The sequence below is a fragment of the Melospiza georgiana genome, chromosome 21 (assembly GCF_028018845.1).
Source record: "Melospiza georgiana isolate bMelGeo1 chromosome 21, bMelGeo1.pri, whole genome shotgun sequence".
Classification (NCBI taxonomy): Eukaryota; Metazoa; Chordata; class Aves; order Passeriformes; family Passerellidae; genus Melospiza; species Melospiza georgiana.
The window spans coordinates 4,305,467-4,332,951 of NC_080450.1; the positions used below are offsets into that span (position 1 = coordinate 4,305,467).

The window sequence follows — 27,485 nt, forward strand, 5'->3', positions numbered from 1 at the left end:
TCTGATCTTCATCTCATCCACTCTCATCTTATTTTGGAGTGCTTCCTTTGAAGGAAATGCAGTAAGACTGGCATGAGTTACTGCAGTATTGTTACAAGTCCCTTTTATTATGACAGAACAAACCAAGAACAGTCCCTAATTAAGGCAGTTTCTGCCAAAACAGAGGGAGCATACAGTCCCTGCCCCAAAGACCTTGCAATCACAACAGGCAAAGGCATTTGAGGTAGGGAAAAGAGGACAGAATGAACTTGCTCCCAGCTACAACTTGTTCCCACGATTTAGGGGGAAGTCAGGAGGGGGCTGAGGTAGGATGAACACAGGACAAGTGCAGAGTAGGGGAGCTGAAGACTGCAGAGGAGGCAGAAACAGGCTGCATTTACAGCTGACAGAGCCTTTCCAGAACTTTCTGCAGTTTCTTCCCTGCCCTCCCCATCCCTTCATCCCTGAACAGGGTAAGGAGGTCAGCTCCAAACTACAGCTGCAGGGGAACACTGCTCTGGGTGCAGCAGGCATAGCTCAACCCCTGCTCCCACTCCCAAAAAACCAAACCCCAAGTGCCTGCAGAGAGGCTTATTTTAGTAATTAAGGAAGCAGCAACTGAGACCCTACACCACAGGGGTCTGCTCTGCCCTGACCCTCGGAGCAGAGATCTTGCTCGTGTCCTGCCCCCAGGAAGAGGCAGGGACATCAAACAGCTCTGCCCGAGCATGGGGCTCTTCTCTGTGCAGGGGGAGAGCACCAAAGGCAGGACAGGCTGAGGGCCACGAGCATCCATTCCTTGGGCCTGCAATGAACTTGGGCCCGACTCTGGGACATGCAATTACAGCACGAGGACATTTCAGGAGACTCACCCTCTGCTCTCTCCAGAGATGAGCTACTTGTAACCTCTCTGCCATCAGTAGGTTACACTTTGGCTGCTTAATGAGGCGTTCAGAGGGATTTCCTGTGTTCCTCTCCAAAACCCCTCATGAGGGACAAATAGTCAAGAGCTGTGAGTGCAAAGGCCAGATGATAGCTCAGGATACACATCCCCCTCATCACTGCAACTGTACCATTAGGTTTTTCATGTCAAGCTCTGAAGGCATCTCAGAATTGTAGCTGTGAATCCATGATTAAAGCACCTTTGTCAAAAGCATTACAAAAATATGCCAGACACAAAATCTATTCTATTTAACCTTTGTCAAAATGATCAGTAATAAAAATAAATAAAACAAAACAGGCTACATGAGCAAATTCAAGTGAAAAATACGTAGCCTGTCCTTTAGAAATGGGCTGGGAGAACTCTGTGAGGCATGGACACATTCACTGTGCTGCCAAGAGCATAGAAAGGAAAGGGAAGTGTGAGCATCCCTCAACCACCTCAGAGCTTAAACCAAGGTGGAGGCAAGCAGCTCCATACTGCACCAGAAAGATGGAATCACATTAACTCGCCTGTCTCCACTGTGGCTGAAGGGAGAGGAGGTTACAGTGCTTTTTTCCTAGCCAAGGAAGCAACTGGCCAGGGCTCAGGTGAGCCTGGGGCTGCAGATGGAGCAGGGGGCTCTGACAGCCCTTCACACACATGAATCTGCTGGATTATGCTTTGCATGGTCTGTAGAAGACAGGCTGCTGCCAGAAGAACTTTTTGAGAGTTTCAGCTCTGAGCATGTTTTTCACAACATGTTTTTAAGCTTTTAGCCCCTTCTCTGTGTAACACAACTGGTTAGCAGAGGAAAGGAAAAGAAAAAGAATCATCTGGCCAGGATAAGAATAATTCATGCTCACCAGGGGCTAGTATTTCTCTCATGGCACACAGCAAGGCTGCAGAACAGAACATCCAAAAGCAAGAACAAACCTGCACTGAGCTCATGGGTGCAACTTCACTTTGGTCCTATTGCTCCTTTGCATTACCACATCTCTTTAATCACACAATTACACACCACTTCCCACTGGTCTGGACGTGTTCAGGACCCTGACTGGCTGGTGCTTGGCTTATCAGCAACTATTCAATATCTGCTTTAGTCTCTTGATCAAAGTGCAGCTTCATGTCTTATTTATGGCTACTACTAACAGCCTGCTCTGCAGACAGAACTATTTATTTCCCCCTAAGCTTTTCTGTGGTGTTCATCACTCTGACATCTGAGTGCTCTGCAACGATTAATTCATCTTCATAAAGTCTCTTCAAAATGAGAGAAGATGGTATTCCCATTTTACAGATCAGGAGCTGCTGCACAGACAGATTGAGGTCAAACATTTCCACTCATGATAGGTCCTAGTATGAAATGTCTCAGATCTAAATTTTTTTAGATACCTTCAAATATAATGCCAAAAAAATGAAAACAAACAAGGTTTGTGTGTTCAAATAAAACTCTGACTGGCTTCTTAGAAAGTCAGGTACAAGAACAGGAGAGGATTAGGGACTATAAATGTTGGTTACCAGGAAGGATGAAAACTTTCTGACCACTCTCAGGAATATTGAAAACCAGTACAGATAACCCATGTGAGTGTAAAATGCATTATGAGCCTTTGATGAAGCAGCAGAGTATATTTAAGAACTAAACACATAGGGATGTCCTCAGCAGCATAGAACACAGGACCAGATCCTGAGAGCACAGTTTAAGATAGGAGGAATTGCAGGTTCTCTCCACTTCTTGGCCCATTGAGCATGGAAAAACCAGAAAGCTTTGTATGGTAGAAGACCACCCTGGGAAGGAAAGGTTTTGTTTTATCACTGTGTTAAAAGCATCTGTGGATCAAATGTGCCAGTATCACTTTACAGCATGAAAATGCCGCCCAGGGGACTCTCAAGACTCATCTTTTTAAATGCTGATACCTCTTTGTCAGTTTTAATAAAAGACAGCTACAAAAACAAAGTGGGCCATGTGGTCTCAATGAAGCAGAGACCATGGCAATCAATAACAGAAACAATCTGCACTTACTCTCTGGGAGAATTTGCTTTTAGCAGCAACATTTCTATAATAAGACATCATTCAAGAGCTCCCTTCAATTTTTCTTGGGACAATGAGCCCACTGTGCCCAAAGCACATCTGTGCTTATGGAGATTTGCAAACCAGGACAGTGTTTAGACTGATAACTTGACCATGCACCATATGATGATACACCACAGCTTGCAGGATGTTTGATCCTTCCTTTTCTGCCCTCAAATGGACAGTTTTCTATCTCAAAAGAAAACTTCTCTGTCAAAATGTTGACTTTTAATGCAATATAGACATTAGTTTCTGCTTCACCTCATGATCTCTCTCACAGAAGGCCTCACAAGTGCTCACAGGTCTGCCCAATACAAGCTCCTGTCTCCAGCCCTGTTTTTTAGCAGATGAATAAGGTTAGGAAAGACAACAAAACCTGGGGAGAAGAGGGACAAAACCTGGGAAGAAGAGATGGAAGTTACAAGAAAACATTTTTCATTTGCTATGCCTGAAAGACACCAAACTGTGCCAAAGGAAATGCTTTTTAGTTGAGAATCCTGATGCATCTCAGGCCCCAGACTTTGTCGGATTTAGATAATCTAAATTACATTGCAGATCAAAGTTTATTTGTTTGGAAAATTTAATCTGAGACCATTCATCTTTTCTGTCTTATCAATCCAGTGCCATCTTCATGTAGCACACACCTAGCAATGGGACTGCTGAAGCAGCTGGTCATCTATCCCAGTGCCACCAGGACACCAGTGTCACCAGGGAAAAAACACTCATGGGCAAGAGGTGGCCTTGGCTCAGCCCCTGGCACTGAGAGCTGTGGCCTCTCCACCCAGGCAGAGTGGAGAGCTGTTTGTCAGAGGGATGAGAAGGTTGCCGAGTGCAGGAGCTGAGCTGTTTGCAGTGTTTGACCATTCCCACCAGGTCATGGTGTGGCTCTGCCTGGGCTCTGCTGTCTCACTGTGACCTGTGACTCCTGCAGGGCCCTCCCTGCCAGCTGAGCTTCATCCTCCTGTCACCTGTGGCCACGTGGTGACAGCAGTGTCACAGCCCCAGCCCCTACAGGCCCGGGGTCTCCATGAGAGACACGAACTGCTCTGCTCCTGTGGCTCTGCACTTCAGTGACACTTGGCTGCTGCACCCCTGTTCTTTCACTTTTGGCTCTTTGCTTCACCAAATGAGGAACCAGATGTTTCCAGTTCCCTCTGAAGGAGAGACACTGCCCCAGTGTGAGCAGGGAGCTGGACTGTCAGGCTAAACCTGTTTCAGTAAGTAATGTTCATAAAGTCATTGCAGTCCGAGTTGCAGCTGCAGCAAATTCATACACGCCTGGTTCAGGATTACTGTTGTGTTTAGGATCTTGGATCATGCAGAATGTCAGGAATGGGCTCAATCACCAATTCCATCCACAAACAGAATTCTCATTCTTGGATATGGCTAAAAAATAGCAACAACTAAAATATTAAGGTACAGATGGAAAACCCCCACTACTTCCTATAAATATTGCCTACAAAGCATTTCAGAGGCATGGTTGGATATTACCAAGGACAGTCCAATCTCAGTAAGAAATGTACAGCTTCTAATTTAAAAGTTACACAGGGATAGTCTTATCATCTGGAACATGAATTCTAGCCTTCACTCAGTACAGACATCAAAATAATCCAATTTCCAACCTGGGCCATCCCTAGCACATTCCTTTACCCTTGTGATTTGTGGCTCCTATTCACCACCCATCTCCATTCACACTGAAATCCAGGTACTTCCATGGGCTCTGCACTGCAGCACGACACAGGAAGTCAATTTTCTGTGGCACCAGAGAATGGCAACTCAATGCTTTCCATGACATCTCATTTTGGTGGATTTTAATCTTGTCCCTGAGAGACAGGAGCTGTTGTGGCCATTGCTGGTTTGAGGCTCTTTTTTGCAACTCACAGATATATAACAGGCAGAAGTTCAGTGGGGAGAGAGAAAGGAAACAAGATTTTTGCATGGTGGAAGTGGTGCTTTGGAAAAAGCTTCCACAACTCCAGTGAGACAAAAACACAGAATAAAAGAGAAAAGGTAAATTTTTATCAAACCCTGCAACCAGAATAACACCCTCTTCCTCCACACCACCCTTGCCCAGCCAGATCCAGTCAGATCCCTCAGCATTTTGTTCTGGTCTAAGCCAAGACCCAGATCTGAGGCTCCCAGGGGCACAGCACTGTACAGAGATAAGCCAGCTGTGTAAAAACCTGGAGTTAAGTCAACAGAGTTCAGTGAGCATTGAGAGAGTGAGCAGCAGAGGGGATTTACCTAGAAATGGAGCATCTGTGAACCACCAGTTGTTTATAGGGACTAATGGACTTGCCTTGCTCCCCCCCAGGTATTTTTACTTCAAAGGTACATAACAATGCTTAGAAAACTCTGTCTTGATACTACAGCAAACAGCTCTACAATGACTTTGACAAACTAACCCCTAATGCAGATGAGAAAGCAACAGGGACTTTTCTTGTACAGTCATTCCATGTTCTGCCCTTTGCTCTGGCCCAGCCAGCTGGAGCCTCTCAGGGCACAAAACCCCCAAGATCCCAGACCATAAGACATAAAAACATTTCTGTGCACTGATTGCCTCCTCACAATAACCTCATTATCACAGCTGTCAGTCACCAGGACAAACCAGTCACTAGCATGGGAGCCCTGATAAGGGATGCTCACCCTGAAATGCACTTGCTGCCTGGAACAACACGAGGGATGGCAGCTTTAGCACCACACGAGGCTCCTCCAGGCCAAAGCTGCAGGAGGTGTCCTGTCCCTCCACTGCAAGGGACTGCAGGGGTCACATGAAGGGATTCCCTCTGGCTCTGTCACACCATGGGGCTGGCTCAGTGTGGAATTGTTCAGCCCCTTCATTTCCACACTGAGCCAGCACCCACACAGAGATAATTGTTTATATCTTCTAGATTTATATCCCACAACGGTGATGTCCTGTATCAGGCTGGAAAATGTAAGGGCCTTTTTCCTTACAGACTTCCCAGCACATAAATCTTGGATCCATGTGCTATCCTGTCTTAAGTGGCTACCCAAAACCAGCATCATTAATCACTCATCTGGTGCATGATCTCTCTATTTTATCCAAGTCCTTGATGTACTGATAAGGGGTGGCTACAGTCCTGACCATGCCAATGTAAGGCTGGATCACTCATATCCAGTTCTCATCTCAATACTCCTCAACCACTGCTCAATACAGTGGTGCTACAGTGAGAATTTGATCATGATTTATAAACCTGAGTAAGTAAAACGTTTTTATCAAATTTCAGAAAAATACTGTTAACATTTCAAAGTCAGCAAAAAAATCTTTTCCAAGGCAGGAATTTTCAAAAACTTACCCTAAACATACATTGCCTGAGCCAGACACTTTAACAGATGGACTCAGAAAGCATTTTTAATATTGGCTATTAATAAGTGCAAATGTTCACAATGACAAATGCAATGTATTTTTAGTCTGTACTGGGACAGTAGCCTGGTCTTCATCAGCACTTTTCATCAAACTTTCCTCTTTCACACAAACCCCACCTGTAAGCCTGAATACACAGGCTCACAATCATGAGCTCTTCCCAGCCTCACCTCCCTGTTTCACAGTAAGGTCTGTAAACACTCACACTGCTCTGACTGCCTGCCAGGTGTGCCTGAGCTTCCATCTTGTCTAATTTCTCTCCAGCACTCAAGAATGTTCTTGTAACTGGGATTGCTCAGTGACTGTAGCTTAGTTAACCTGGAATTATCCAGTGTAAACCAACTCAGCATCAGGCTTTGCAGCTGAAATGAACGGATTAACTCATGATACAGTTAAGTAGGAGGAACAGGCTCTGTACTATAAACATCACAAATGCAAATGTCTTTCATAAAGTCCTTTTGTTGTTATTTGTCAGAGTACAAACTGAGCAGCAGTGAGGAGGGAAGGAAGGGATGCCTGTGAGCCATCTGTCCTCAGCAGCACATGCAGAGAGTTCCAGTCACCTTCTGCCCTTGCTGTGTCTTTAATTCCCAGCTCAATACCTGGGGCACAGCTACACCAACAGCTCCAAAAATCCAGCACTGTGAACCACCCTTGCCATGCTGTGAAGCCTGGCTGCAAGCAATGCAAATATTTTGAGTTGGATTCCTGTGGCCTTTCCCTGGGTGACACACGCAGTTCTAATGGTTCCCCAAAGAACACTGTGGTAAACATAAACTGTGATAAGTTTGACAAATGCCAGCTGACGTAAAATGGACCCATTGTGTGTTTAACTGGAAGCAGACAGAAACATCTCGAGTTTGTGGTTTCTTCTGGGATCATTGCAATAGTTTCTACATGTCACAAGTTTATTCCAACAGAGGGTCATTTTTAGATAGAGAACACCAGAAAGGACATGAGGAAACCTGGGGTTATTGCAGGGGGAGCCTGCAGAGGTTGCTCAATGCTGCTCACCTGCAATGCTGCTGTTTTGTGAACAAACAGCTGCACTCATTTCCCCAGGTGGCCCAGGGAAGCTTTTCTCACTCACTGGCCTTTGGGAGGTGCTGTCGTGTGCTGCAGGGCAGACATGGAACAAGGAAGAAAGTTCCAGGCAACACAGCTGGGATACCACCAGTGTAATTTCCTAACGCCTGCACAAAAACAAAGAGTGGCTGCTGCCATTTCGCTGCAAAGAAATCTGACAGAGAGAGGCTGTGCCTTGAAAGGTGGTCAGACACTTCCCACCCTTTAATTGCTTCTCTTCTCTTCTTGTTTAAGGCTTCTTGCAAGTCTTGGGGTAAAAGTGCCCTTCACCCCAGAGATAAACCTGCCCTCCTTCTCTTCCACCCCCTTGGCAGAGCTGGCTCTGACCAGACTTCCAGACCCATCTCCCAGGTCTTTTCACTTCTCCCATGTTTTAATTGCTTCTGTTTTACATCTGGCTGACCAAAGCTCAAGAGAAACAAGTTCAAAGCCTTTCTCAAATCACAGTATAACAGTAGGTGGTCCCCCCTATGGCAATCACACATCTTAAAACTAGGAAAAAGGAAAATGAATGAAATAATTGCAGTGTCTGCACAGGCCCCATGCTGTCAGCTATCCCTGATGGGGAGTGTCTGCTCCCTGTTTCCTTCCTGCTGGCCCAGCCCCAGGCAGGCAGAGGCAGCACTGACAGCCCAGGGATGGATCAGCACCATCAGTCACTCCTACCTGGTGTCCAGAGTGACTGAAGATTGCCTTCAGCTCCCTGAATACAGACATTTAATGCCACTCCAAAACCTCAGGGTATTCAAGGCATCCATATGGATGTGACACAGCCTCTCCAGGAGCCCACACCACACAAGGTAGGCACAGGCACCCAGGAGAGAGGGTGAGAAGAGCCACAGCCTCCATGGGGCTCCTCATCTCATGTGTTGAGCTGTGAACACCAATTCACTGCAGTTTGCAGGGCTTCTTAGGCTGCCTGTGTGGCTGGAGCTAAAGATACCCCAGGCAGAGCCATCAGCCTTTCTATCACCTGAGCAGCCCTGAGCTGTGTGACCAACCCTCCCCCCAGCCCCTTCTGCAAAGTGCAAATGCCTTTCTCCACCCCAAACTCAGAGGAATGCACAAGACCCATGGATTGTCCTGTGAGGCTGCAGACACTGCAGGGACTCACCTGGGAACGCCCCAAAGGCTGCACAGGCTCCTCTCGAGACAGTTATTGGATTACTGCTTCAATGCTCTGTGCTTCAGGCTCTGCCAGACGCCTTTAATCAGCTGGTAATGTGACACTTCCTTCTACAAAGACCTGAGCCCCACTGCCCTGGCAGCGTGCCTTTTCCTCCAGGTCAGCCTGCATCCCTGATTTCTCACGTGTTGCAACACAGAGATGTTAAAAAATAAAATTATCAAGGCAGTTGTAATTTCGATGTAAACCTGACAGGACATCCTGCTCACAAAGGATCTCTCAAGGAGCTCTTGAGGCTGGCTCATTTCAGCTTCAGACAGCAGGAGAGGCTCAGCTCAAAACTCTTGACTTACTCCAAATTCCCACTGGGTTTAAGTGCTTGACGTGATTAAGGAATGAGAAGTGAATCTCAAAAGAAATCAGAGGTGACACAACAAGCCATGGATACAAATTTGAGCAGAAATGCACTGCAAAACAGATGTTATCTACTAGCCCAGAAAGTTTACTAAATAACTTACCTTATGAGATTTCTGGAGACAGGAGTGGTGCTCACACCTGGTGCTCAGATCCTACCTGACTGGAAAGCTGCCCTCTAGTTCTTACCTCCTTTACTTTATATGTAGTTTTCTTGTCCAACTCCCATCTTTCATCACTCTCCACTCTTTTGCTAAGCCACACTCAGCAAGCAATGTCAAAAAATGACACAAGAAAAAAGCCAGCCAAGGTGGTCCCTCCACAGCCATATGTGATCTTCACTTTGAAAAGTGTTACAAAACACCCTGAGTGAAACACTTACTCAGGCTAAAAACTTGGACACTCCATCTCACCTGGATGCACTGGTACCTTGCTTGGAGAAGGAGCTGGAAGCACCTCCTGCCCCTCTTTTCACCCACCAGACAAGAGGATGAAAACTTCTGGACAGTCTCTTATGCCACACGAGACCAGGCAAAGCCAGTCTTGTTAATGCTTGCATGCAAACTTTGTTGTCACTGCTTGTTATAAAAAAGCTTTAGTTGGGCATGAATGAAAGGCAATGACTAAAACATTGTATGAAATTGATTTAATAAGGTTCAATGATTGAAACAGGAAAGATTTTCCTTGACAAATTGTTACAGGCCAGATTCAGCCTTCTGTGACCAGCTCTGCTGTCAGCCTAATTGAAATTTGTGCAGTAAAGGGGCAACAGCCTTTGCTCTCAATTAACTCAGAAGAAAAGTAGAAATCTTTTCAACCCTTCTGAACTATCAGCCCTTCTTTCATCTGTTTGGGTTGGGTTTGTTTTTTTTTTTTTTTTTCTGTGTATTAATACAGCTATTAAGAATATTTGGGGATACCATAATTTAGGACCATAAAAAAAAAAGCTTTAAAAGCTAGGATTAGAGAACAGGAGAAAAATGGTATTTTGTTTTGAGGAAGGAGGTAGCAATCTGCTACAAATACCACTTATAAGGGCTGCATCTAGTCCCAGCTCATTCTGTCACAGACTTCTGGCTGCAGATTGATTTAGATGTATCGAGTGTTTCCTAGATTTTGGTTACAGATATAAATAATCCAATTCTGCCCCTCTGACCAGCACATCCTTTGGAATTACTCCTTCAAGCTTAACTGAACTTTGTTTTTGAGGTGAAAATGAGTAATGACTCATGGTAAATGAGTCCTTGAATCTGGATACAAGAAAATTTGGGGCCAGCCCCACCTTGGATCAGGTGTGTTTCACACGAGTTAAGGCCACACTCCCAGGGATGTTCGACATGCTGCTGACCCCTGCTTGCCCTGAAAGCAGCAGCCTGTGTGTTGTTCCCCTGATGGGGATCCTGACATCCTGAGCAAGCAGGAGGCATTATCTGGGCTCCAGGGAGGAGCAGCCACTGAACCTGCAGGCGGCTTCATGTGAGAATCTCCTTCTCAGGAAAATATCCTTATTAATAAAACAGTAGGGAATGCGGAAAAGCAGACTGATCTCAGAGTAAAATGTTTCTTGGGGAGTTCCCTGAGGAGTCAGTGGCAGCTTGTTATGGAACTAACAAGGCTTTTACTGCTGCAGCCATGTGAATGAGAAATATTTCAGTGTTAGGAACAGCTAACAGAGGCACAAAGCAGGAAAGCTGGGCAAGCAGAACCAGTGCCTTGAATAACAAAACTCACAGCTACTGGAAAACCTCCTAAAAGGTTCTGAGTATGAAACAATCCGTGACCTAATTAGGTGGCACTGTTGCTGAAAAATAGAGGAAGGAACAGAAAGAAAGCAGGGGGAAGATTAAAGTGAGAGAGACAGAGAGTCCTTAATACTCAGGAGATGAGTCCAAGCTGGAGCTGACCAAGCCTGACGCTTTATTTAACACACACAAACACTCCATGAGGGAGGAGGGAGGCACAGATGAAAGAGACTTGCTCCTCGCTCATGGAAAGTCTCCTCATGGAGCACATTTTATACACTGAGATGGATGAGGGAAACAGACAGGAAACACCACAAGGTGTTGGGATCTGGAATTAGCTAATATCCATACTGGTTTCTGCTATGAAAATACCACATTCTTCTCCAAGGGGAAAAATGGGTTAGGAATCCCTAAGCAGCCTTGTAGGGAACAAGTATTACAGTGAACTGGGCCACAACATGATAAGGATGTGATCTATTCTGCATCTTTCCCACAGTAATTCCCTATCAGCCATGGCAGAAGCAGACTTGCACCCCTGAGCCAGACAGAGCACAGTTCATGTGCCCAGGTTATTTGGGTGACACAGAGGAGTTCTCTGCAGGAACAGGCTCAGCCAAAGCTGCACTAAACCCTTGAGGCCATCACACGAGGCTGCAGGGGAGTAATCAGAACTATCCATATGGACACTGCTGTGGAGTGCATGGCCTTTTCCAAGGCAAGAGGAAATCCCAACCCATCTAATCAACAGCAGACTACACCCAAGGAGCTCCCCACACACCACCCCAACCACCAAGGGAGCACAGGACACACCTCTCACTCAGCAGGGCTGTCAGATTCTTTCTGAAGAAATGACAGGCCAGATTGTTAATTAGGGTGCACAGTCCCAGTGCTGACTTCAGTGAGCATTGCTGATTTAAATGGCAAGGTTCTGTATCTCCCATGTGCTACTGGAAGTGGAGAAGAGCAGGGCCAGCCAAATCCTTGTCACCTCTCAGCCCAAGAGGTCCCTGGCTCTGTCACAGCTGGCTTCCCACAGACACTGCTGTGAGCAGTCTGGGCCAAGGAGAGCTGATGAGGTGCAGCAGCCTCATCTGGCTGCCAGTCAAGTATGACAGCCTGCACTTGAACTGCACACTCATTCCAGCAGGGAACCAAAGCTACAGGGATTTGGCCTGAGCATCAGATGTGTGAAGTCTTTGAACTAACTTCCTTTAAACTCAGTCCCCCCCACAGAAAACATTTGTACAACTGCCTGATCAAAAAGCATCAATAAATCGAGTCGTGACTCCTCTTCCTCTCACTGCAGTGCTCACTGTTCCCAAAGGTCTGAGTCCTTCACTCACTGCACTCTGTTCTGCTGCATCCCCACACCAGGGGCGGCTGCAAAGTGCTGCTGTTTGGGGTGGGGGGCACAGAGGGTCCCTGTCCCTGGCTGAAGGACAAACAGACACACTCAGCTCCTGGCAGCAGCCTGAGTTAGCACCAAGCACTGATGGGAGCCGTGCTCCTCAGGATCCAGCTTCAGGCAGCTGAGCTGTGAGAGAACTGCACGTGAGGAGCTGTGCCAGTGCCCTGGCCTTTTCTCAGAGCAACACAGGTACCACTGCAGGGAGCTGGGCCAGCCCAGCCCTGCGCTGTGCTGTGAGCGCCACAGCTCTACACTACATGTACCTCACAGGAACGTGCAACTTCACAGGATGCACCACTGTCTGTGCACAGCTGTGCCCAAAATGCTCCCACAGGAGTGCAGACATCCCTGCAGCCACTGCTGTTTGCATCACAGGCACAGGGAGAGGTTGCCATGAGCACCAGCAGCAGTCATGCCCACCCACGCCAGTGCAGCCCACGCAGGGACATCACATGCCAGGAGAAAGGCTCTGTGTGGGCTCCCTCTGCTCAGGGAGAGCAGCTCCTTCCCTGAGGCCACACTGTGACACAGGCTACAGATGGATGCAGACACCCCTGTCCAAAACCAGCCATACAACCACAATCATATCCTCTCCTCTGATTTGGGATAAATCTCCAGGTTTTCCACAATCACTTTGTACTCCACCAAAAGCAAACACAGACATTTCAGAAAGCAGAAAAGCTTGGTGAGAACGAAACCTCACAACACATTCCAGTTCTCCATTTCTCAGTCCGTCTGAGAAAACAGACACCTTAGAAACCAGGGAACAGCTCAGCTCAGTTTTTCTGTTCAAGCCTCTTCACCACAGTCCCAGCCTCCAGTGCCCAAGGGTGGGAATGGCTCCTGTTGCATCAGCCGTGCAGGGGGAGATGAGCAGAGCCCGGGGCTGTCCCTGCTCGGCTGTCGGTGCCACTGCACACACAATGCCGCGGGCTCACCCTGAAAACAACAGCCTGACAAAGGGGAAGGGTCAGGCTCTGCTTTACGAGCCTCTAAGGTTTTCTAAGACTCGACTCCTTCAGTCCCACAGCACTCAGTGAATGGCTGGTTAAAGCAGCCTCACACTAATTGAAAGGAGGCTGCTGTATATTTTAACTGTGCGTTTTAGCCTGATTTTTATCCCTGAACTACAGCACGCTTAACAAAGACAACTTCAGAGGGAAAAAAACCATTCCTTAATTTAAAATCGTACTTACTGAGAGTGACTGTGAAAGTCTCTACGGGAACTGCAGTGTGTCTGAAGCCTCTCTCGGCAGCAGCAAAGTTTCCCTCCTGCCTCGCACACGCGGGATTGAAGGCAGAGCTGGGACACGCTCTGTGCTGAGCTGGGCTCCTGTGTATCGTTGCCAAGGCTCCCGGGGCAGACTCCAAAGCTCCCAGACCGGCCCTGGCCAAGGCATTCCCAATCAAATGCTCCTTTCAGCACGGCATCACACAGGGCTGGGAACGGCAGCGTTTGCTTTAACTCAGGTAAAGATAAACTTCCATTAAGTGCTCTCATCAGTCTGAAATATTGCTTATTAGCGAAACATTTTCTATCCGGATTTGTAACCGATGTTAAAAACTATATTAATTTTTCTTTAAATAAATAAACTTTCTGCCTCACCCCCCTGCTTTGAGCTGCTCCGAGATGTCGGAAACAATGGCAGGATTGAAGTCTGCCCCCAGGTTTGATGCTAAAATCTGCAGTTGAATCAGCTATTTCTGAACAACTGTAAAAATCTGCCATGCCAAAATGTCATGATCTGCAGGTAAATGACTCTTGATGGAAACACAGAATTCATAAAATCAACTGCTGCAGCAACACACAATAAACTTTTGCATTATGGCAACAGGTCCTGGACACTCAGCTCTCCTGGTGCCAAGGTTTTTCTCAAAGATATCACAGTCCAAAATGCAAGATGTGTGAAGTTTCAGAGAGCAAGAAATACTCAGATAAGAGGAAGACAGAAATCTCAAGCGCAGCAGAAGACAAACTTGTCTATCTGAAAAAAATATGACCTCTCTGCTACCTTCAAATCAGTATTACAGGTGGTCTGTAATACCCAGAGTGTTATAGGAGTATTTTGGCTCTCATCCTTTTGAATTGGTTGTCCCTTCATAATGTGTTAATTGTGTTAATGGCTATTCTGTATCTTAGTGGTGGCTAAGATGGAAAAGGTTCACAGAGCTCACGGAAGCCTGTGCAAAACCAGAAGAGGTGAATAGACATTTAAAATCCCATTTTCCAGTGTTACAGCTGGTCCTAAATGCACTCCAGCTTCCTTGTTCAGCATTAATATGATATGTTTCTACAGGTGAGTCAACTACAATAACAATGTTTACATTATGGAAGTCAGATCAAAGCATTTTAAAATTTTCAGTATGACTGATCTGACATGTTTTTTTCCTTTTTTCCCTATTGCTCACAAACAGGTCTGAAAATTACTTCTTGAGTTAGGGTAGGCAACATTTTTCAGTATCTTTCAAATTTTAATGGTATGGAAAACACACTTCTTGCCCTTTTCTATAATTTAATCATAAACTAGACCAATGTCTATAATTCAGATTTCTGCAACAATGGAAATTTTTGAATTGTGAATTTTGCTGATGGGGTTGCCCAAAGTGGAAAGGATCAGACATTCCCAATATTTAAATTTTCAGGGAGGATATACTTTAATCCTCTGCTTTCCTCCTACAGTTACCATTATGGGGGTGTAAATAACTTAAAATGAACTCCTTGTACAAGACTACGTGTAGTACGGTTGGAGTAAATCAGTTAAATGTCCCCTCCCAGAAGGGCCTCAGTTCCTGACTTCAAATAATAGGGTTGAAAAGGAGAGTGGGAAGCAAAAGGAGACAATGAGGTCAAGAAAGTACCACGGGAAGGTAACTCTGGTTTTGCATCTGAGTTTTTACACTTCACTGTACTCCCAGACACATTCTGGAAGAATGAACTGCTCTTCTGCCAGCTCCTGGCACTGCATTTACACTGAGCCCTGGAGTGCTCTGCCTCCAACCAGCTTCATCACTCAGCCAAAGAGATTGAGCGTGAACAGTTCTGCCAAAAGGATGATCATCTGTTAATGGAGCCACTCCCGGACACCCCGGGGAGCGGGGCACCTGGGACAGCTCCCGCTCTTTGCACACAGATGCTGAAGGCACATCACTCTAGGCGGGCAAGGCTCTGTTTCTAGGTCACACCACTGCACAGCTGGGCCTGATGTCTGTAAAATTCACAAATACAGAGCCAAGCGTTCAGGGCAGAGGGTGAAGACAATTTTCCATCAGTTAGGATATCCTGGGATAAGAACTGAGAGGGGAGGGCTCCACACATCACAGCAAAGACGGGCAAATATTGCACTTAAATAAACCAAGCATGTTTAAAAATGTATCTCTCCCAATCACAATTTCCATGAATTTTTCAGAAGGTCTAAGAAGGTCTAATTCTGAAAAGGTAAATTAACTCCTTATCTGTTCACACTTAAAGCTTTTTAAAAAGCAGGCCTGAAGTCTGGAATAAATTCAGCAGGCAGCAATGTCTTGACCTTACATAGAAATATTTGCTTAATAAACCCATGGCTTTATCAGGCTCTTTCCTTCTGTTTCCTTTCTGGTGGGTAATGGAAGGTACACCCACCACTTCACTTTGACGTGTGTAACCCAGAAAAGCCTCAGCTCGCTGTAAAAACGCCAAGTGAGACGTTTCTTTGTTAGAAGATGCCTCGGGGCTCTTGTCGCATTCTTCTAAACACGTCAGGAAAAACGAAACGCATTGTTAACAGCTAGTAGAAAAGCACTACACATTAGTCATTCTTCTCCTGAATGGAAAAGAACAATTTCTCATGAAATATCGTTCCCATTATATTCCTAGATTGCTTTGCTTGGTAGCTGCCCTGTCTTTCACAAGCCTCAGGCTGAAAATAGGGATTCTGAAAGAGAAATTTTGATACTCCTGAAAAGAATTAAAGGAAAATGTGAAAGTTCTCACTAGAAGAATTTTGTAAAGATTAGTGCAAATCAGTTTCTTGAAGTGTTCTTAAGGATTAAACAAATAAAAATCAAGTTAAAATGAAAACCTCAAGCTTCTACTCTTGAAACACATCAAAATGAGAAACTCTGATATTCACAAATAATTTCCTTTTTTCCTGAGCCAAAATGTTGTCAAAATCAGCGTTTTATGGACATTTCAACTCTGAGAGGAAACAGCTTTACCACTGAATTTGGCACATCCAGCATCTCAGCCAGAAATGCCAATGCAAAACCAGAAGTTGCAAGACACAGAGAAGAAACACACCCAGCTGGTGGAGCAGAGGTGCGGGTGTGTTAAAAATGGGTTAGAAACTACTGTAAAATAGTTGATAGATCGTTAAGCATGTACTGTTAGTTTGGTTATTATATTGTAAAAGGTACTCAAGGTACCATAACGCACCTCAGTAAAGTGAACCAAGCAAAAGGAGCCAGCCTGGACAGAACAGTAATGGGCCAATCAAGCGCCTTAAACCTTCATGCAAATGAAGGATCCAAAAAGAAAGCGATCCAGAGGGACAAAAAACAGGATAAAAAGGGGCTTCTGACCCCCTGAATTTGTGTTGCTCCATCGGGGCCATCGCTGCTGAAGCAGCCCCAGCGCCGGCGCTGCAGCATCCTGGACAGGAGCGCTCCTGCTCGGCCCTGGCCCCCTTGCTTTGGGCCTTTCTTTTTCTTATAATAAATGTTGAAATCACTTTAGTACCAGGGGCCTGCTCTGGTTTTTAACAGGTGCAGTGTCTGTTTGTCCAGGGGTCCTCCACTGCCCTGTGCCAGCTCAGTGCCCGCTCCTGGCACAGCAGTGTGCCCATGGCAACTCTGTCCCAGGGGCTCTGCTGGGGATCACTCTGCAACCAGCTGCTCCTGCCTGGCTGGGGCTGCAGGGCCCAATGCTGCTGGTTCCAATTCTGCTGGCCCCAATGCTGCAGGCCCTAATGCTGCTGGTTCCAATTCTGCTGGCCATAATGCTGCTGGCCCCAATGCTGCTGGCCCTAACGCTGCAGGCGGCCCCAATGCTGCAGGCCCTAACACTGCTGGCCCCAATGCTGCAGGCCCCAATGCTGCTGGCCCTGCTGCTGCTGGCCCCAATGCTGCAGGCCCTAATGCTGCTGGCCCCAATGCTGCTGGCCCCAATGCTGCTGGCCCCAATGCTGCAGGCCCTAATGCTGCTGGCCCCAATGCTGCTGGCCCTAATGCTGCTGGCCCTGCTGCTGCTGGCCCCAATGCTGCTGGCTCTAATGCTGCTGGCCCCAATGCTGCTGGCCCTAACACTGCAGGCCCCGATGATGCTGGCCCCAGTGCTGCAGGCCCCAGTGCTGCTGACCCTAATGCTGCTTTTGTGGCCCAGCATTGTCCTGCAGAAAGGCTTCAGCCGCTCCTCAATGCCTGTCAGAGCACTCCAGGGCTGCTCTATGGCTGAGCTTTCCCCTGGTGCCACAGTGAACCACGGCTATTTATGGCAATTTATCCTCTGCCTTATTTCCAGTTCCGAGCAGGGCACACAAAGACACGGATAAATGGCAATTAAATCAGCCACAATGGCTTGTGTTAACTACTGGTAACTAAGAAGCCACCTTGCTCCCTCTCTGCATCTAAGATATTCACCACACGACACCGAGGCCCCAGTGCACAAAGACTTTTCAATTTGGGATTAAAGGCGTTGCATTGGAAATAGCTCTGGTAAAGCCCAGCAGATTACAACTGGCAAAGAGAGACAAATGAATGGCTGAGGGAAGCCACTGGGGATAAGCATTTGCACTGGAAGAAGGGGTGCAACCAAACCCACTATTTTTTAAAAGTTTTACCGTCTTCCCATGGTTCTGGCACCTGCAAACTGCCTGGAGGAGAGAGAAATTCTGTGGACTGGCTGTTGTAACAAAGCCCGATTCCACTTGCTGGAGTCCCAGTTCTTAAGGATCAAAATCTGGGAAAATAAAAATCCCAGTCCTTGGGAGACTTAACCAAAACCTGCACCAGTAAGAATGAGACTGAGCCCTAGCACAACTGGAGAAGGCAGACCCAGGGCAGGGTGTGAGCTCTCTCCAAGACACGTGTTGGAAGCTGCAGTTTTTCATAGGAAGACTTTATTTTTCATAGGAAGCCTTTATTTGTTTCCAGCTTGCATGATTGCTTCTGAAAGCATGGCTTCCTCCTTTCAGGATTTTCCTGCAGAAAATTTTGCGAGTTGCTCTCCAGATGATTCACATTTAGTCCCAGAGACTATTTTTAGCTGCTTTTATTTCAGCACACGTTCTTGGAGAGCCCCTGCTATTTATGTGGTCGACATTTCCCTCCTCTTGGCTCCTCTGGGGAGAAGCTCCACGAGGCAGTTTTTGGGAGCACAGCCTGCACATCATTCCTCCTTTTGTGTGTTCCACACAGCAGAGCTGGAGCACTCCTGAGGTTGGCAGCAGCAGTTTTTATCACCATGAAGACACATAATGGAAAGCAAATAAGCCAAGGAAAATCAAACACACTCCAGCTCCTCAGAATGTTTGCAAGGCCATTCTCAGGCCGGCTTGGGCAAAGGTCTGATGATCTGGACACTGAAGGCGTAATCATGCAGCAAATACAGAGACAGTTGAGTACAACTGAGCAATAAAAACATGAGAAAATTGCTGCAATATGTCTGGGGTAAACCTGACACCAGGACATGAAGTCACCTCTTTGTTAGGGTCACAGAGCTTTGAAAAAATGGGAGATATTAAATTATCAGTGGGTCCACAGCCAACATAAGGTAGGTGTACATATGCTGTTCAAGCTGGACACTGTTGTCTTAGGGATTAATTTTATAGTGTTGACACAGATATTATGGGATATAGCTAGCAACAACCCAAATCACACACACCTAAATAATGTTTCCAGCCCAAGAGGCAGCTCTGCAATTGGGAAACTGCCTTGTATCAGCTTTCACTGATTTCTTTCACATATGGGAATAGTGCTGAAGTATGAAATCATTTTTGCACTGGTAAAGTCCCACGGATGAAGGTCTGTCTTGCTTTAATGAAACCCATAAAAAAGCTCTTTTATGACACACAAAAGATTAATATTGTAAAGTTTCTGCTGCTCTTCCAAGTGTGGTTAAAATTTTTGAATGAGTCTAAATTTTTGGCTGGATAGAATTTGGATTCATGCATGCACACACAGAGTCAGGACACATCACAAACACTGGGAAACCCAACTAAACCAGAAGGGAATGACCTGGAGGCAAAGACAGAAAGCAATTTCAAGCCATACATGTTAATTGTAATTTTTATCTTTGCTGTCTTCCCTGGTTTACAAGTAAATCTCTACCATGGTGACATTCAGCACATTCTAATGTACAAGTCCATCTTTTAAGACCATCCTGTATATTGATCCCCAAAGTATGGCTCAAGCTCATTATCTTATAATCTGCTAGGTTAGGAAGTGCTCCTGGGGAGCCAACATATGGATGTACTGTGAGCACATTATCAGCAGCTCAGCCCATTGCACTGAGCAGAGGAGCTGGGCACACTCTTTCCTTGTGGCCAATATGGTAACAATTAGGGCTGCTCTGTGGTTCAGTAGACTAAAAGATTTGACACAACAAATTTATCCCAAGAGTAATTCAAAGAAGATGGAGGAGTTACACCAGGAGTCATGGCCCACTGTGCTCCTCCTTGAAACCCCTGCTTGAAAATATGAGTTATTTGCACAATGAATTCTGGGCTACTAAACAGTAATTAGACAGCTACATGGGAAAGAATTACCTGATTGTGAGATGATTAATTAGCATGCTGTCAGATATGATTATCCTGGATCTAGGGAATGCAGCACATTTGTTCCTTGCCCCTTACAAGATGATGATGGCAACATGAAGCACTCCTGCCCTAAATCCCTGAATGAACAGCACAAGAGCACAGGCAGTAGCACTCAGCACCCAGGGCTTTAATAAAGGTAGGAATAATCAGGACAGACTGACACAGCTCTGTCCTGTCATGGTAGATCAAAACCAGACAAGGAAACAGCTTCACAAAGACACCTGCACCATACCTCAAATGCACTCAGTGCACCACTCCTGACATCAAGTGCAGCCTTCCAGCAGGAGAGAAGCAATTTCTGACCACCTCTGTTTGGCAACGTGGGCACCAAGCTTCAAGACCATCAGCTCCAAATTTTAGCACTGCAAATTTTTTTCAGCCTTGTAAATTTTACAAATGCCTGTAGGGACTGGAGGATACTCACACTCACCTGTGGCTCCTGAGACACCAGGGAAAGGCTGATGTGATAGGGAGAAGCAAGATTTCCAAAAGTGGCAGCTTCTAGCAAAACGCAGCCTGACCTAATCAACTGATCATGCCTTTTGTACAAGGGTGCAGCAAACTTATAATGCCACCCTTGTGCAGTGTTGTAAAGCAGATTTGACACCTACCAATCTCCCTGGACCAGCAGCTTCATAACCCAGTGCAGGTAAGCAGACAGGCTTGTGCCTTCAGCACCATCCTGGGCTTTGATCCTTTCCCTGGCTGAGGCAAAGGAGCCCTGCTTTGCTCTGCCTTTCATTTGGGCAGGCTCTGCAGACAGAGGGACAAGGAAAAGCACTCTGGAAAATGATTAGCCTTTGAAATTTGGTATTAAATTCCACCTACATGCACAGAAGCACTGCTGTTATAGATGCTCAGATAGAAAAGCAGACAGGGCACCAGCTGAGCCCCAGGTACCTGTTCTCACTCGATGATGGACATCTCCTGTGACCTCAGTGCTATGCAGGCTCCTGGCTTATCTGGAAACCAATCTGACTCTGCCACCAACCGGGGCCTTATCCCTGAACAGCTCAATTTATCTTCAGACTTGGATGAATAACAATTTTCTAGCTCCCAGAGAAGCTGCAACAGGAATTTATTAGAGCCTGTGAAGCACTTTGATAGTATAATAATGGAATAAGTATTGTAAATAGTTTTTATGCTAATTCCTTCATCTACATAACTCTGGCCTCAGCTTCCAGGAGTTTAACTGATATATGGGATGTGGAATAAATCTCTCTGAAGTTACAAGCCTCTGTACCAAGCTTGCAGATCATTTCCACATCTCTCCACCTGTGTAGGGCCACCCCACAGTTGTCTCTGCAGGATAAGGGAAAGCAGCTGCTGTGAGATGGTAACGAGTGACAGCCCCAGTGCATTGGGAATTGTGCTGCTTCCCTCAGCTTTGGCACCAGCCTTCAGGGAAAACAAGGATGGCAACCCCTTTAAAATCCCCCAATGACTAAGGGCATTCCCACCCAGCTCTCTGGGATGGAGGTGTGTGGGCAGCTTTTCCTGGCTGCTCCATTGTTCCTGTAAGTGAATGTCATTAGCACTTCTCACATTCCAACTCTCCTGCTGGGGCAGCTCCTGGCAAATCCTTAATTCCAGATAAACCAAAGCACCAAGGTGCTTCAGAAGCATCAGGAATAAAGTCCCTGTGCACACTGGTGGCACAAGGCCTCCCAGACACCACCTCCCTCCCTGGGAGCCCTCAGCATCACACCAGGGTGCTGAGCACACTGTGCTGAACTTGGCCTCTGTGTCACCCCTCAGCTAGACAGCCCCAATTAACAACCTTGTGTGGGCCCAACCAGCTCTAGACAATATTTTCAAATGTGACCACTGTGAAAGGAAAAAAAAAAATAGGTCAAGGGGATTATGCAGGGTGACTAATGATTGCTGCATGCTGGGCTGAGATGTGAAGTCTGGCTGTGTTTTCAAAGGTGCATAATAATATGTCCTTGTCTGACCTATGGTGCTGTTGACACTTTTTCTGAGTTGATGCCTCGTCACAAATCCCCATTAGACTGGAAGCTTGAACACCCACCATGAAGGATGGCAGTGGAAGGACTGCCAAAGTGGAAGGACTATCAAACTTTGCAGAACTCCCATTTAAGTTCCACTTAATTTCTTAAAAGCCAGGCAGCAGAGGCAATTATTTAACGGTCAAGCCCTTTTGGAGTTGTTTGCTGAGGGATGTGGCTGCTGTTCCCAGACTTGGGGCAGCACATGTTAATTCCATGGCAGTTTTCTGGAGCTGGACAAGAAATGAGGGGAGGGGGCTACTCTGCTCAGTACAGCTGGCAACTACAGTGTGAATGTGCCCTGCCAGCCAGCTTGCCATGCAGACAGTCAGAACCTATAGTTTTATCCTTATTTTACTGAGAGGGAGGACAGCATGGTATATGGAGGGCATGGTTCAGCTGCCCTTCCCAAAAATCACAGAAGGTTTGTAGTAATAAGAAAATTAATTCAGCTGTTTTCTCTCCTGGTCCTGTGTTTAGCACTAGAGTCCCTCCAAATACACCCTTCATTAACAGTGAAGGTAGAATTAATTTTTCTTGGCTGACAAATGTTCATTAGCCAAGTATCTGTATCAACTTCTCTGCCCTGGTCACAGAAATACTCCCCTTTCTAGCTACAGAAATTGGAAGAAAAAACAAATCAGCTATAGCTCAGCCAAACCTACAGTTCCCCACAGGAACTCTGGGGCAACAAGTGCTGCAGCAGCCTGAGAGAATGACAGACAGCCTTTTGTTTCTGTTATGGTCCCTTCACAGGCACCAAGACTATAAATATCAGCAGAGTGAAGTTTCCTCGACAAACAGAAAAACAGAACCCCTGTTCAGCCCCACTGTGAGCAGGAGCTGGGAGACATTTGGTGTCAGACAGCAAAGGCCCTCACATGGCAGCCTGGCAAGAGCAGGGTGTGATGATGCCAGACTGGGTGTGCTGGGCCGAGCCTGGAGCAGGAACAGCAGGTGCAGATCTGCTGTAGGAGGCAAGACACCTTCAATTCATACAGCATTTATTTCAGGATGCCTCAGGGAAAACTCCCAGCTTCAGCAGAAATGTACAGCTGCCCAACAAAGCTCACGAGTGTGGGCAAGGCTGTGACAATATTAACACTATCCAGACCTTTCAGACTGATTTGCACCTTTTGGGTGATAGTTGCATTTATACAAGGCATGAGAAAGGGCAGCACCTAGGTACATCCCCCAGCTGCCTTTAGATTAGATCAGTTTTAATTCCCAGGTGATTCCACATGGGCCAAAGGACAGAAATTCCTTGCTATAGCAAGAGCAGAGCTCTGTGACTGAACAGGTATGGCCCAGGCAAGGCTTTTCAATGGGTCCAACTGAGGCATTGCTAAGTCCAGGCTTGAGCTCCTCACTCCTGAGAAACAGCACAGAATGCAGCAGAGGATCCACTTCTGCCCCATTGTTGGGTCTCTGCAATCAACAGGCTGAGAAGAATAATTTTGTACAAATTCCCTGATTTAAATCAACCCCAGTGACTTTTTAACAAGTCTGGTGGAGCTAACAGTCTGATTGTTCCATAAATCAATTTCTTTCCCTAGTGTAAAATCTCCACTCGCTCATTCCTTGTCTTTCATCCTAATTAAACAGTGATGTGAAGTAATCAGCAGTATTGTCAATGCCTGGTGCTGCACAGATACTTTGAATATACAATATTAGAGGGAAATGAAGCTAATGAAGAAGATTCCCACCCAGCACCTGCACCATGACCTACAGTGCAGACTGGAATCATCCACTGAAAACCAAGACACCCCATGGCTGTGGGCTGAGTCCAGCCAAGGGCCTGCAGTGCCCCATGTGCTGTAAAGAACAGGTCATGGAAAGGGCCCCCCCTGTGCTAAATATGACCTTTCTTTACCATTTCAGCAGGAAGCAAAATACCTCTAGTTACCTCTCACATTCTACTTCCATAATCTGCTCAAATTAAAACACTGAACTACCCTTAAACACTGATCCCTGCCCTTGACACTAACCTCTCCCTTCTAATTAACCATGCTCAGAATGGAAGTGTTGGGATGCCATGAGAACAGAGGCAGTGAGCTGTCAGCACAGGGGAAACTCTGAGAGCCCCTGAGTCACCCAAGAAGCAGTTACAGATGTGAAGTGCCTCGGGAAGCAGGAGGGTGTGGGGTCCACGTGGTTCTGTTCCCCAGGGCTCTCATGGAAGTGTCAGGGGTGCCACGGCAGCCCCAGCCTCCAGGGCAGCTCCAAACCCCAGCACAGCCCCAGCCTCCCCAAACAGACCTGCCCAGGCAGCCACGCTCACAGAGGTGAGAGGGGATGTCCTAAGCCAGTCTGAACTCCTGGGAGCTTCTCCAGGAGAGTCCTTCCTCTCTTGGGTATCAGTTCCCCCACAGGAAGGAAGACCTTGCATAGGAAGGTGAGTCCATGCACAATGCAAGTATCTAAGTCACACTAAATATGACCACTTCACTCAGTAAAACTTGAAATACTCCTACTAGTGCTGCTTTCTTCCCTTTCTAATGACTTCCTTCTAAAATGAAGTGATCCTGTCCTCCCAGGAGAGAGGCAAAGGAACACAAGACAGGCACTATAAAAATACAATCAAGAGAGACTCTCTTCCTGTGAAGGTTTTTGATCTAATAAGATTACACACAAGCTGGAGGAAAAGCATGTCCCTCAACAGTACAGCAAGTAATGCCCTGGCTCTAAGTCAGGAACAATCTGATGATTTTGTTTATAAAGGAAAATTAGTGACCTTCAATAAATGCAGAGAAAGTGCTCCAGGACACTCCCCAGCCCCAGGACCTTGCCTCACAAAGCACATGGGGCAGTGTTACTCAGTACATTTCACTGCTAAAACTGTTCTTTGTAAACCAGCAGGGTATCAGTCACTCTTGGCAGGGCACCTTCTGCAGTATCTGAGCACAAACTCCTTCCCTTTGATATGAGAACCATGACACAGGATGTCTCCTGATGGCAGTGTTTTGTCAGGGTGCAGTAATCTGAGAAGGCTTCCTCAGAGTTCCTTTACAGGCAAGGAATTGTACTAGAGAACAGTTGAACTCTGAATTTACTGCACAAAACTCCCTTTTATAATTCCCCATAATATCTCACCATTGCTTGGCAGTGAGACAAACAGAAACATTTAAGTGCAGTTTCAAAACACAGCGGAAGGAGAAAGCTGATGGTTTACTCTGCCACTTGACTAACAGCTTCCCAGGTGACAAACCTGTGGCAGCTCCCACACGCAGATAACCCTGCAAAGTGTGATTCATTGTGGGATGGTTGTTGATCCTCGTGCTGAACAGTTCAGAGGAAAACAAATATCTGTGAAAGGCAATATTTATCTATTAGTCTCATAAAATACTCTGCATTACTGATTTCCATGAAAACCAGATCTCAGAGGTGCAGTGAAATACTGACTTCATTCATTATTCAGGTCTCCTCACTTTTTCACAATAATAACTAGTCTGTGAAATATTCTGAGGAGTGACAAGCCATTTTAAATTCTGAAACTCTGAAAACCCAAAGAGAACCCTGCCAAAGGTGAAGCTGTAAGAGTTGGAAGAAGAGATATATATGGGTAAAGCTCCTACTGTAACAGTCTCCAAAGCTTACAAGGTGAGAAAAAAACTCCCAACCAGCTCAGCAGGAACACAAACTTGTTTCTCTTATGTTCTTAAATTGATTTTTAGCATCTAAGACTCTGATAAACAGTTCTTCATGGCTCTTCAATACCCCTCTCCATTCTGGACAGGTTCCCACCTTGCATGCACTAGACCTTCCCATGATTGTGCCTTGGGGCATTGTGACCATATGTCCATCTCCTGATGAAAGACACATGCCCCAGTTACCCACAGAAATGTTCCCCAATGGCATCAGCCTTCAAGGACACAATGATTAAGAACTCACTGAAGCAACAAACACCAATAATTTTTTCAACATGCATATGGCAGTAATAAATGCAGAACAATTACAGATAAAGGAAATTTCTTGTGGAGAACACACAAAAATACCCAAGGTTCTGTCTGTTATTCTGTCACCAAAACAAGACAAACATCCTCTCTGTCAGTTGAAGAAGGTGGCAGCACAGTCAAGTCAGTTGAGAAGCTCTCCCCATTTTAAATGAGGTAGGCTTTGTTAGGGTGCTATGAATAAATTTCTACCATGGGCAAGACAGTTTACCTAAGTACTGCACTATTCCATACAAATGGGTAGCCAAAACTCTGTGATGGATTTATACCATATTTATGTATTTGCTGTACCTATCAAAGGGTGCAGAGCCTGCAAACTCTCTCTCCTCCAGTCATTATCCTGCTTGGCTCTGGTGGCATTGCACAAACACACACTGAGAAAGCCTCTTCCCCAAACAATCTGTGGGTCACCAGAGACTGATGCCCAGAGGTAACAAAGGAGCAGGATTCACACCAGGGCTGTCTCCTCACCGACTCTCAGGCTCCACAGCTCAGGACAAACCAAAACCTCTTGCAAAGTCAAACACTTTGTTATCACAGGCTTATTTACACAGGCTGGCACAAGCTCCAAGGAATCATCCTTTTTGATATGCCTTTTCTGCTTTGTGCATTCCCTTTCCAAACCCTTTCTAGCCCTGGTGGTTCAGACTGAGCCACCAGATTCACATTGTCAGCCCAAAATGCTCATCAGCACTTGCGTCAGCTCTGTGTCAACACTGCCATGGTTAGATTATTGTTATTATTCCAACTTACACTTCCCAGCAGCTTATCATAACTGAGTTCCAAAACAATCCTGGGATCAGGGTACACATCCACCCCAGCAGGCTGCTCTGCCTCATGGTCTGCTCCCAGCTGATGCTGGAGTCAGCTGGGCATTCACACCAACAGTCTGGGTAAAAAGGTGAGCCAAAGAGCAAGTTTGGCAAATTAAATCCTAATTAACACGGCCTCTCAGGGGCCTAATTAATCCTGCCTGGATTTCTGTAAACTCAGAAAATGTAACAATTGACAGTTCCTTTCCTATTTCTCATCTGTAGCTGTTGGAGCAAGGACAGTTTCTCTCCACTTTAACCAGTGATGAAACTGGTTTAGGTTCTGCAAAGAAAGAAATTATCTCCCTGTTCCATGGAGCTTAGGATGAACCTGAGCAGCCTCTTGCTGGCACATAATTGCTCAACAGAAGCTGCATTTCTGTGCATCCCCATCCTAGCAGGGCCTCTGTGTACCTGACTGAAAGAAGGTCAAATAGCCCATATCTCTTCTTAATTTTTAATCGCAATTTCATGCTGTTATTTCAGCTGCTGGAGGCAGTGTAGCACAAATCCCTCAAGAGTAATTCCTAGATACTCTCTTGCAGGCTGGCCTACTTTTTCTTCCTGTTCAGTTACAAATTGCTTCTCTGAGCCCAGATGTGTGACAGTGCTGGCAAAGCCTGCCTCCACCCAGACAAAGACATTCTACACTGCAGCATGTAAAAAAAAAAAAAAAAATTAAAAAATTACTTTTTGATTCTTCTCCAGTTTCTAAAAACAGACAGGATAATCAAGATCTCATTTTAGCTCTATCAGCCCAGCTGAATACTGGTTTAATTTTAAACAGTTCTGCT

General features: G+C 46.1%; 1 protein-coding gene across 3 annotated transcripts in view; it reads right to left on the minus strand.

Annotated features, from left to right (window-relative positions):
- Positions 1 to 27,485, minus strand: part of RAB11FIP4 (RAB11 family interacting protein 4) — a 109,911-nt gene that overhangs the window by 29,719 nt on the left and 52,707 nt on the right. Inside the window, exon 1 of one of the 3 annotated variants that reach the window (XM_058038567.1) lies at positions 13,324 to 13,423. The exons of the other annotated variants lie outside the window; for them this stretch is intronic. The gene's annotated coding sequence lies outside the window, so the exon portion shown is untranslated. Of the gene's footprint in view, positions 1 to 13,323; positions 13,424 to 27,485 lie in introns of those variants that run through there. 3 annotated transcript variants of the gene reach the window in all.